This window comes from Eublepharis macularius, chromosome 16 (genome assembly GCF_028583425.1).
Source record: "Eublepharis macularius isolate TG4126 chromosome 16, MPM_Emac_v1.0, whole genome shotgun sequence".
NCBI classification, from domain to species: domain Eukaryota; kingdom Metazoa; phylum Chordata; class Lepidosauria; order Squamata; family Eublepharidae; genus Eublepharis; species Eublepharis macularius.
The window spans coordinates 33,882,982-33,893,730 of NC_072805.1; positions in this window are offsets into that span (position 1 = coordinate 33,882,982).

Consider the following 10,749-nt stretch of genomic DNA (forward strand, 5'->3'; position numbering starts at 1 on the left):
GCATACATATGCATGGAGTCATATCTGCAGTACATGACTTCTGCAGAGATTCTGAATGAATATTGTGATTAGAAAGGAAGTAAACTGGTCCATGGCAAACTTTCTTTACCTCAAACTACTGGTAGGTTTGCAAGTCCATTTCTTAAGAGAGACCTTAATATATTTTTCCCCCACCTCCCTTGGCATTGCTGCCTGTTCCGAAAGCCAATTGCAGTACCAAAAAATGTTTGTGCTGTGATATTACTACGAGCTGTAAAACTTGACGACAATGATTGCATAGTTGCCTCTGGGCATTATAGCTCTGTAGGGTTGCGCACAGATTAAATTTTACCCCTTGGTTGCCATACCAAGAGGTTACGGACGGATTTTTTAAAAAGATGGATACAGGTCTACCACAGGCAGTTCTACAGATTGCTCTTGTTATCATTTGGGCAAAGAGTGTATCTGGCAAATTCAAATACCACACCTGAAAAATGATATACAGATAAATGGTGGATTCTTCTTTTTCAGTGGCCAATGCCCATTCTGCTCCTTTTTTAAAAAAAATATTTCCATTAAATGGACACACCCTCTACCAAAGAGACAAATTGTATTTCAGATACTCTTCCTATCTTCTCTCTCTGATTGGTGTGTGAGTGTGTGTTTCCTGCAGGACAGTTTTGAACAAAGTAAAAAAAAATGTGTATTGGGGCTCATGGATTTCGGCCACTGTATGTAGTAACCATGTGAAAATCTTGTAGTTTATCTGCAAAGGGGAGCAAATGTCTGCTATAACTTTGAAGGGAAGGACAATTGAAGGAATTGAGAGACTATATGGCTGCTTCCACACACATTGGATAATCCACTTTCAATACTCTTTAGTGAACATGTGTAACTGCTTTTCCATGGCTGCTTCCACACACTTTGGATAATCCACTTTCAATACTCTTTAGTGAACATTTGAAACTGATTTTCCATGTGTGGAACAAAAAATCCACTTCAAAAGGATTGCGAAAGTGCATTGAAAGTGCATTATTCAATGTGTGTGGAAATGGCCCATGTGTGGAACAAAAAATCCACTTCCAAAGGATTGCTAAAGTGCATTGAAAGTGCATTACTCAACGTATATGGAAATGGCCATGGAAAAGCAGTTCCAAATGTTCACTAAAGAGTATTGAAAGTGGATTATCCAACGTTTGTGGAAGCAGCCCATGTGTGAAACAAAAAACCCACTTCCAAAGGATTGCTAAAGTGCATTGAAAGTGCATTATTCAACGTGTGTGGAAATGGCCTATGGCAGCTTTTTGAGTCTTCCTTCCTTCCTTCCTTCCTTCCTTCCTTCCTTCCTTCCTTCCTTCCTTCCTTCCTTCCTTCCTTCCTTCCTTCCTTTGGAACATTTGTACCCTGCCCTTCAAGTTCCAAGTTCTTGGAGTAGCTTACAATTAAAATCAATCCCAAAACACAGTAATACATCAAACAAACAAATATTATCAATAAAAATTATTGGCATCCAGTGGGATATCTGCTGAAGAAGTAAAAACTTTTAAAATTAGAACCAGTAACTCAAGTAAAACACACACATAATTAAAACAGTTTAAAAATAAAATGAAATCTGTGAGTAAATACAAACAGAGAGAAAGAGAAGAGGGAGTAAGGTGACTTTATGCTCTGTGAAAATAAATATTTCACCTGCTACTGAAACTGCAAAATGGTTTGCTCAAGGTGATAATGTTCTAAACATGGGGGCCTAATATTGAGAAGGCCCAGCTCCTAATTTTGACCAATCTAATTTAGGAAAAGAGGACTGTAATAATAATTGATGTGTCGATGGAAACTCAAATAAGTGGTCTTTAAATACCCTGGTACAAAGCTATTTAAGGCTTTGAAATAATAACCAGTACTTTGAACTGGGCCCAGAAGGGAAGCAATAAAGTTGGTTCAACAAATATTCTCCATAGAGGAGGTACGAATTAACAACATGACTATTGTGTCCCATGTGAAACTTCTGAACTAACTCCAAAGACAGCCCCATAAGAAGCACATACCAGAAATCTACTCTCCAGACAATAGTTCAGATTATTTTCCTCCTGCTCTGAATGAGATGAATGGGAGAGGTGAGTGCTGAGTGTCATCTGCATATTGGTGGCATTTCACTCTAAATTCCCATGTAAAGTAATCCAGCAGTTTTATATAAATATATGGAAGGGCATGGGGGATAAAGCGGTACTGACCCCAAATCCAAAGTACTATGGGCTTGTTCAGATGGTCTAGGCATGAGAGAAGGCTTGCATTCTAATGGACAGGTGAGATATGCAACAGTGAATACAGTTTTATTATCTAGCAACAGTAAGGTTTTCCTATTTTAATGCTTGTTGCCTGTGAGTCTCTCTACACAAGACATCTTACATGAGTAGGATCAAATGAAAGATCTTACACTTGTTCTCCCATTGCGGATACACATGCACCGCTGGGGTGACAGACTACACTTGAATATAAGACCACACAGAAAGTAAGTCACTTGAACGTCCCTGTGTAAGATGTCTTGTGCAGAGAGACCCTATGTAAGAATGCTTCATGTTTTGCAAACTCATTAATTAAAAAAAACTTATCTTTTATTTAAGCTGTGTCTGGAATTCATGATTTGAGCATGGGTACACCCCAGAAATGAAACTTAGATTGGAAAGCCTGGCCTTTGGGAATGGAAGAGCTTTCAGTCTCGCAAAACAAAAGGGAACGTGTCCCACCTGCCTGATTGCCAGACTGGCCATGATAAGTGCCCGGAATTGGGAGGTGAGGTGCCTTGTTCAGATAGTCCCCTGCCTGCACAACCTTATTGTATCATTATGATGTATAGGAGAGCAGCCAGTGGAGCAGCATTCTCTGATCCCCACGTCCATGCAGACTGCCTAGAAAAATACCACAGTCTAGGGATTGCTAACCCCCTGGCATGTGTGTCGACAGCAGCCCTCCAGACTAGAGATGGGCACAAACTATAAAAAACACAAACCATGGGGTTCATGGTTCATCGCATTTCACGAACCACGAACTTTCACGAACCTGCCCCAGTTTGCAAACCGGTTCGTTTGGTTACTGAAAATGTCACATCCAGGTCAGCAAATTGTCACTTTTGTGTCAGCAGAAGGCCATTTCTGGGTCAGCAGAAGGTCTGCAGGAAGTCCATCCCCTGTTGCCTAGGAAACTGATTGATTGGCACCAGGCTGTCTGCAGTCATGAACCAAAAAATGAACCAAACAAACCAGCATAAAGTTTGTGGTGGTTTGTCAGAAATGGGCGCTGATGAACCACCAGTTCGTGAACCACAAACTGGCCTGGTTCATCATGAACTTTGGTTCATATTCCAATTCATGCCCATCTCTACTCCAGAACTGATCTCTTGTCAAGCAGCTCAGGTACTGGCAGCACTGCTGGGGCCAGCCATGTGAGAAGAGGCAACTGGCATGAATTATGCATTTCATCACCTCCCAACATGCATAGCCACCAGCCAAATCCACGGTGAATCTCTGAAATGCTGATAGTACCTCTGGGGCTTAATTTGCTCCATGTGTCTGACCAAGTATAACTCTTGATGCCACCCCAGTTGTTTGCTGGCACATCAACATCTTCACAGTTGCATTTTTTCAGCACTTTGGCCAAAGAAGATTGCCTATCCCTGCCATAGTCAATGATATTGAAGGCTGCTGAGAGACAAGAGAATCTAGAATCTAGAAGACACATTCCCTCTGTCTTTCTCCTGCAGTAAGTTGTCCATTGGAATGACCAAACCTGGGTTCGAAACTGGATTGAAATGAGACAAGCTAAACATACTCCAAGAGAGTGTTTAAGAGTATAATGGCAGCTCTCTGGAATCATAATAATCATAATAACATTCGATTTATATACCACCTTTCAGGACAACTTAATGCCCACTCAGAGTGGTTTACAAAGTATGTTATTATTTTCCCTATGACAATAATCACCTTGTGAAGTTGGTGGAGCTGAGAGAGCTCTGAGAGAGCTGTGACGGACCCAGCTGGCTTCAAGTGGAGCAGTGGGGAATCAAACTTGGTTCTCCAGATTAGAGTCTCACACTCTTAACCACTACACCAAATAATAAAGCATGTTACCATAGTCAGAGGCAGTCAGTAAATAACTCCTGTGACGTCCAGCCAACACGCAGCCACTCTTACGATCAAAGCTCACAAAGAACAAAATCATGATGGTAAAGCTCCTCTGATTGCCCTAGACCTTCTCTCACCCGTACTCACTCACTATTGTTTGCCTGGAAAATTCATCTTACAACAGAAATTAGAAGCATAGCTTCAGAGTATCTGAAAGGGTTGGCATCTTTTAAAGACTAAAATACCCACTGTTCATGGGTAGTCTGTCATCCCAATTCTAACCAAGTCCAACCCTGCTTAGCATTAAGATTGGCCACGCTTAGGGTGTTGAGCACCCTGACCCGGGTGGCCCAGGTGAGCCTGATCTCATCAGACCTCAGAAGCTAAGCAGGGTCAGCCTTGGTTAGTAATTGGATGGGATTCTTCTAATGAAGACCAGGGTTGCAGAGGCAGGCAATGGAAAACTACCTCTGTTAGTCTCTTGCCATGAAAACCTCACCAGGGGTCGCCATAAGTTGGCTATGCCCCCACACCACACTCACACAGAGTGTTGAGCATCCTGTTTTGCACAGCAGACACCCAAATACTCCTGAAATGTCCACAAGTAGGACATGAAGGCTATTTCCTACTGCTGCCCTCAGGCATCTGATAGTATACAGAGACAATGCATGGAAGTGTCAAATTTGTGGTGGTAATCAACAAATGACACATTTGCTGGTGATCTGGACAACCCCACTCCACCCCCCACCCCAGCATTTGTGGCATTTCCATTGTCAATTTTTTTGTTCCATTCTACATAGGAAGAAAACAAACTTATTTGAATGATGCCTCCACATTTGGCAACTTAAATCAGAGGCATGTGTGTGAGTCTCCGTAGCGGTCCTTTAACTATGAGCGCCCTGGCTCTTTCAGTCTCCATGTTTCCTTCAACAAAATGAAATAAAGGTCATCATCAGGAAGCGAAACATATATATGTGTATATTTTAAATTTGTGGTAGGGAGAGAGAATCAAAACAGCAGGCCATAGAATAGAAAGGTGACATGCAAAGGCACAAATCAGCCCGTTGTCACAAAAACTGCCAAAAAATAGCAGCTTGCAGCTGTGCACAGCGGGACAGAAAACATTAAACACATGTTAAATAACAAATAGACTGAACTGCAGCTAGAAGTGGACCCTACTCTGAATAAATAATGTAAAGTGTTCTTAATGATGGGAGGGAATGGTCTGGGTCATGTGTAAGGGACCAAATTTATAGGATCTTCCCCAATTTTAGCCCTATGTAACGGGATGCAGGTGATGGGATACAGAGTTCACGTTTGTCACTGGTTCGCAGTGCGTACTGCAGAAATTGAGAAGTGTCATTTTTAGCTCAAAACAAAAACCAAGCCTTTCATTTGAATTGGTTGGAATTTGAGAAGAGAAGGAACTGCTTAAAGCAATCTTGGCAGACCCCTTGCTCTTAACAGAATTGCTCTTTCCGGCTACACATATGCAAAGGATGGCTTAACTATTTTTTTTTAAAAAATCTCCTTATAAAGTGTTTGATTTTGTCCATCTAATATCCTGTCTTCATATGTAGTATTTCTGAAAGGGCAGCCATTGCTAGCCAGGGAACCAGATTCTTAGCCCATCTTTTCCACCATCTGGTCGAGGAGGGGAAATTCCCTGTTCATTTTTTTTTTTACCAGAAGCATGATTTTTTTAAAAAAATCTCTAATCTGAGTAATCAGATAAATCCTGAAGACAACTATAGTTCTCTTGAAATGTTTGTTGCCTGAATATTTTGTTCTCTTGGACAATGTTTCTCAACTTGTAACCCGGAAGTGAGTTGTGAAGCCTCTAAAAGTGGGCGGCTGGATGGGAGCTGTTCAACGCATGAAAAAGCAAGAGGATATGAGAAAAAGGTGTATGTGTGTGTTCGGCTCTATCTTGGTGGTGCTCCTTCAGCAGCTCAACCTCTTGACTAGCCCCCTGAAGTGCCTCACTGCCTTCTACTTGTTGGAGGAGATGAACTTCACTAAGGTACTTGCCACCCACCTCTTTGCCAACTTCTGGCATCTTCTCTCATCCCTTCAACACAGTCCCCCCACCCTATGCCTTCTCAATCTCTTGGGCCAGCCTTGGATGGGTCACTCACCAGACAAAATAAATTTGAATTTGTGGGTCACCATACTGAAAAGGCTGGGAAACACTGCTCCAGGACATTGTTTTTCTTGTATGAGAGCCAAGCTACAAGAGACAAATTACACGAGGATGCGCACGTGAAGGGATTTGCAATGTTCGCCAGGAAGCTGAATTTTAAAAGAGATCAGAAGGCTCTGTCAATTTCCCCTCTCTACAGAACCATTAAAGATCACGCCTCAGAGTGTTTGCTAATTTCTTTTTTGCCTCTGGAAGGCTCTGTCAATTTCACCTCCCCTTCTAGGAGGTGAAGAGGAAATCAGCAAACTCTCTGAGGAGCGATCTTTGCTGGCTCTGTAGAGAGGAGAAATTGACAGTCTTCCGATCTCTTTTAAAACTCAGCTTCCTGGTGAACATTGTGACTCCCTTCACGTGAACATCCTCGTGTAATTCGTCTCTTGTAGAGCAGAACCACAAGTGACAAAAGGCACAGATTGGACACTTGTCAGCTTCCCTCAAGTTTTGATGGGAAATGTAGGCAGCTTGGCGGAATGTTGGACAAGTGACAGTTGAAAAGTCCATTGGACAGCAGTCAGAGAGCGAAGCTGCGAGACCAGGATGCCTACATTTCCCATCAAAACTTGAGGGAAGCAGACAAGTGTCCAATCTGTGCCTTTTGTCACTTGTGGTTCTGCTCATAGTTAAGCTCTGAGTCACCATTCAGTTCTCCTGCACTTAATCTTCTTCAAATTTCTATAAGTGAATGATAATGGTGTACACTATGATGGGGAAAGCCATTATTTTCCCTGTTCACAAGTTACAGTGAACACTTGTAAAATCTGTGAATAGTGCACACTTGATTTTTCTTCATACATGCATAAAGTAACTTTCATCTTAACTCAACACATGTACAGCAGAATGTATGATTTAAACTGCACATCTATTCAGGAAGTAGTCCCTGGTTTCATTTGTAAAGTGAATCCGTGTTGACTCTTCCTTACAAATATGAGTACACATGCACATGCAACCAAAAGTTGTGAACAGTGCTACATAACTTGCAGGGGTCACCTTAAGTCAGTTGTCTCTTTATGACCTGTATGCACAAACATACTATCCATGAACAGATATAAACTTAATTTTTAAAATACATTTTGCGGAATTCTCAGGTTACATTCTACACATGCACAGCTGAACGTGAGATTTAGACCCCACATATACTGTGGGTTTATCCGGGTACTAGTCCGCAGTTTTATTTTTAGAATGAGCAAGCATTGGCTCTAATTATACCTCTCCTGTAAGGGAGTTCCACAGTTTGTATATAGCAGCTGAGGAGACTAGCCCATGGTCTTGCCAAGGTTACCCCATAAAATGTGGGTTTCCTCCACTCCCAGGATGTTTCCCATTCCCAGTTTGGTGTAGTGGTTAAGACCGCAAGACTGTAATCTGGAGAACCGGGTTTGATTCCCTACTTCTTCACTTGAAGCCAGCTGGGTGACCTTGGGTCAGTCACAGCTTCTAGGAGCTCTCTCAGCCCCAACTACCTCACAGGGTGATTGTTGTTGTGGGATAATAAAAACAAGCTTAGTAAACTGCTCTTAGTGGGTGTTAAGTCATCCTGAAGGGCGGTATATAAATCGAATGTAATGATTATTATTTCCTTACTTAGATTGATGATATGATTGACTGCTTTTGATCGCTGAAGCATATACTAGTTCTTACATTTTCCTCTTTCATATAGTATATTGAGAACGGTCCTCCCCTTTTTTAGTCCTGCTTTTTATTATCTTGCTTTTTGTTGTCCTGCTTTTTATTGTTGTAGTATTTTTCCTGTTGCTGCTTTTCTATCCATTGCAATGATTTGGTTGTTTTTTCAGTGGAGGTTCTTCCTGCGATGCTTATGCATTTCCTCAAGAGCTTAAACAGAGTGCCTCAGAAATTCCACTGAGCCTTTGCATCCTCTCTCATTATATGATTTTTTTTAAGTTAGTCAGCAGCAATAAGTTTCTGAGAAGCCTAGTGTGAGAGATAGTTGCTATTCTTTGATAACGTGACATCTCCTGTAACAATGTAAATAAAAAGCTGAATGCATTTCAAGGCTCCTTCTGTGCATGCCATCATTACACAGTGCTCTGTTTTCTGTCTGAATATTCATATTATGCTCCAAGAGTGGATCAGCAGAGTAAGTGGCTTTGAGGAAAATAAAGTGAAAAATTCCCTCTAATTGAGCGAATATTTAAGTGGCATGATTGAGCATACTTCTGAAGCTTCCTACAGTCAGAAGGCATTTTTTTCTCTCTCTAGGCCTATACATGGTACATTGATTTTTCCTGTGTTTTTGCATTGGTAACTTCAGATGTCATCAGATTTTTCAATGGACTGGGGGGCGGGGGGTATAGCTTCTGGCACCTTTAATAAAATTGAGTGCCAGCAAAAGCATTGGTGATCCTGATCTTACTTCTGAATCAACAAAGATATCCTCACTATGTTGTCACCTCCTCCCCATGTGGGTTGAACTGGTGGTGGTGGAAAGTGCCATCAAGTTATAACTGACTTATGATGAGCCCCCCCCCCATGGGGTTTTCATAGCAGGGAACTAACAGAGGAAGTTTGCCATTGCCTACCTCTGCAACCCTGGTCTTCTTTGGAGGTCTCCCATCCAATTACTAACCAAGGCCAACTCTGCTTAGCTTCCAAGATCTGTCAAGATCAGGCTTGCTTGGGATATCCAGGTTAGGGTGGGTTGCATTGGGCCTTTTATTTCACTATAGGTATTGGCCAACTTAGTAAAACCTGGGATACTTTGCCCTTTACTGGTGTTAACAAGATCAGCTTAACTGGTGGATAGTCTCTATATTTTTTCTTGATTCGGTTTCAGTTTTATATAAGTACATAGAGTCAGTGTTCACACTGATGTAGTGGCTAGACTGCTGGACTAGGATCCGGTAGACCCAGGTTCAAATGCTTACTGTGCCATAGAAGCTCACTGAATGACCTCAGGCTACTCATACTCTCTCACCTTAACCTACCCAATGGAGTTGTTGTGAGGATAAAATGGAGGAGGAGAGAATGGCGTAAGATGCTCTGGATCCTTACTGGGGAGAAAGGTAGGGTAAAATAAATACATAATTACATCACCCTGTACTTCCAGCAATTCTTGACCCTGATGGGTTTTTATTTCATACTACATAAAAGGCCATCAAATCAAGGATCCACTCAGTGCATCTGATGAAGTGGCCCCTCATCCATGAAAACTTCTGCTAAAATAAAACATTATTAGTCTTTCAAGTGCCCACAAAATTATTATTTATTTTGGCTGCATAGGAAGAAATTCTGCAGCAAAGGAACGGAGAAGAGAAAATCCATTCAACTCTACTCACTGGGTAAGGCCTTGAATCTAAATCAAGTGACCTTGAATGTCGAAGGTTGGTGCAAGGGCATGATTAAGACAGATGAGTGGGGTCCCACCAGCTTTTCCATTGGTGCAAGACGGAGGATGGAACCCCCAAAAGAGAATGCTTGGGCTCCCACATTGGTCAAATGCTAGCAGGATAAGGGCCACAGAGAGGAGGTGAACTGGATGAAACTGTGTTTCTTCCTTCTTTCATCAGTGGAAAAACTGGTTGCTCCTGCCCAGTGAACTTTCTCAATTGGTTATTTTCCCATGTCCTAAATGGGGACATGGGAGGAAAGGCAACATGGTATGGCCCAATCTTGTCAGATCTCAAAAGCTAAGCAGGGTTGGTACTTGGATGGGCAACCACCAAGGAAGACTCTGCAGAGGAAGGCCAATCCCCTCTGCTTCTCACTTACCTTAAAAACCGCTTTATGGGTTGGCATAAGTCAATTACAACTTGACAGCACATACATACACAAAGAGAGTACAGTATGTCTGAGGTTTGCTGGATACTACCTTGGATCATTTCTTATTTGGGGCCAATTTGTCCCCTTCCTAGAGGAAGCAACCCATTTTTGTCTTTTCTGCAGTAGCCCTCCCCCTGGTCCCCTGCCTTCTAGGTGGTAAACATAGTGAAGGAAGGACTTTAGCAGTAAGACAATAAGATGCTTTCCTGGAATAAATATGACACCATTCCCTCCAACAATAAAACATGGAGGTTTTACAGATGACTCCCAGATTACAGCCTTTTGGAATGGCCTGAAAGGTTAACAAAGCACTAATTGTGATTTTTATGGTGGAGCTCTTTGCTAATTTCTCAGAGTACGTTCTTTACAATCCTTTCGACTGCCAAAAACTGTAAAGTCAACACTGAAGAGGTTAATGAAATTACAATTGAAACACGGCCCTAATGGAGAGAAAATTGCCAGCTGGGATATTTTATAGCTGATATTTATTTAGATACTATAAGGGTGTTTGGGGGAGGGGGAAGTGTTCACTTCCCTCTACTTTGATTGTGCTGTAAAGTTGTTGTTGGGGGGGGGAGATCCTTTTTTCCTCCCTCTATCTAATATTCCTTCTCTAACTCTCCCAACGTGATTCATTTCTCCCAACGTGATTCATTTCTTTAAGATCTT